This window comes from Ambystoma mexicanum, chromosome 12, assembly GCF_040938575.1.
Source record: "Ambystoma mexicanum isolate Mex_15411 chromosome 12, UKY_AmexF1_1, whole genome shotgun sequence".
Lineage (NCBI taxonomy): Eukaryota > Metazoa > Chordata > Amphibia > Caudata > Ambystomatidae > Ambystoma > Ambystoma mexicanum.
In genome coordinates, this window is record NC_090936.1 from 165,961,955 (window position 1) to 165,964,117 (window position 2,163).

Here is a 2,163-nt window from a genome sequence, read left to right on the forward strand (position 1 = left end):
TGTATAATGGGATTCCTATTTCTGTCTTGCAATCAGTGGGACATCTTTATCGGCACTTGAACATCTTGTTACTAAGTTTCTAATATATATTAAAAACAGTGGTATAAGGACACACCCTTGTAGTACCCCACTTTCCACTGGAAATAGATCAGTTTGCTCCCCCCCTTGGCCATACCTGACATTCGCCATGTTGTTACTATAAAGGCGTTGGGTAGGTACTAACATCTCTAGTGGGATATTTAAGGCTCTTAATACACCCCACAGTTTCCTCTGATTAACGGATTCAAAACTGTTTTAAAATTAATAAAGGGGGTATTTTTTTAGTACTACATATTTATTCAAAACTACAATCAGACAAAAGCCTTGATCTATCATAACCGCACCTTTCTTAAGTCTTGCCTGCAAATCCAAAATAATATTTTCTGTGGCCCAATTTTCCAACCTTCTTAGAATAGCCATACCATATACTTTTGGCGGAGTGCTTCTGTGTGTTCCAGGTGTTTGTCGTCACTGGAAGCTGTGCAGAGTAGTCTGTTTCTACTCTCTATGGTGAAGGAGGAGCGGCAACACTAAAACAGTGTTCTCCAAGCGGAGCGCTGCAGAGTGCTGCTGAGTGTTCCGGGTGTTCTGGTGGTTTTGTGGAGTTGTGGATCATCAAGTCATGGCCGCAATTCTTCGTAACCTCTTTTTTATGCTGCCTCACTCGTGAAGTGACAAGAAGGTAAGACTACTGTGCCTCCAATCACTAGCCATGGTGCACTATTATTAGTGCATTTACTCTGGCCATATATCCCCAGTCTGCTGTCTTGCTTGCGCAACACAGATACTCGAACTAGCTTGGGTGATTTGGGTCATTACACCTTCTCAAGTGAACCCAGTGTTCCGGGCGGTGTTTGTGCACAGCCCCGGAACTGCTGTACCTTCTGCGACATGCCGGGCAAACCCCAAAACAGAGTGACCATTTCAAATGTGCATAAAAATGCATTGAAAAAAGGAAGTTCCTGTAGCTGCCGCTCCCCGCTCTAAAAACAGTAAGGCTAACAATCACGTTAAGAGTTCTCCTCGAGTCCAGAGATCCAAACAGGGGGAGATGGGATCTATTCATGCCTTCTTTACCGTGGATGTGGGCACCGTAAGCAAAGTATCTTCGAAGAAACCTTTGGAAGGTGCCATGCCAGGAAAGGAGACAGAAGTCACTAATGCTAATATATCTGATTCCTCTATGAGAGCCTTGGGTAATAATAACTCTTTACCCGCTCTGTCTTATACACTAAGGGATTTGCTTGGCGTGGATACGTGTCCTGGTATTGTAACCGTAAACGAGAATCAAGCTAACATCTCCACTTCTATGATTGTGCCACTGGAGGTGGCCCCTACCACGAAGGAGCTCCACACACAAAGATTGTCAGCATCTCCTAATATGTGCCCTCTGACCAATACCACAACTGCAACGTCTGGAATGTAAAATGAGATGCAAGTATAACTGACAGCAATTTAATTTGCAATGAAGGTGTTGCAACATTTTAATGATAGAATCTGAAAGGTAATCCGCCTGCATTCCATTATACCGACAATGGATAATCCTGATAAGGAACTGGACCAACTAATAGTTGCAGCTGAAGCACTTGAACAGGAATTTGCCCCCGCTAGGAGTAAAAATCCTACTCGAGTATAATCACAAGGGGAGTTAGGTGCTGACCAAAATTAAATGCTTTTAGAAACCGGTGACACCTCTACCATCTACCTCACAAGGAAACAGCGACGCTTAAAATAGCTTAAGAAGTGACGAGTGGTTGAGGATCAGACCGAGGCTCTGGGTGATCAACTGGATGTGCATGATATAGCTCCACCGGCATCAGGCGGTAACAAAGCCAGTAAGAGGAACCCCAAAATCAATAAGAAATCTATCAAAAAGAATGTTAAAAATTGAGTCTTCACAACCTGGCTTATGCCCGATATCATACACAAGGAACCGTATCTGTTGATAAGGCCCAAGAATCATCTAATATAATTAGAACGATACCATCGGTTCCGGCGCTATCAGATGACGTGGAAGCAGTCGCTAACAATGAAAGGCATAATCAGAACATGATGTTTCAACCAGTGCTGCACACAACCACTAACACTGGTCGTTCTACCAAGCAGTCGACCTTCACGATTAGC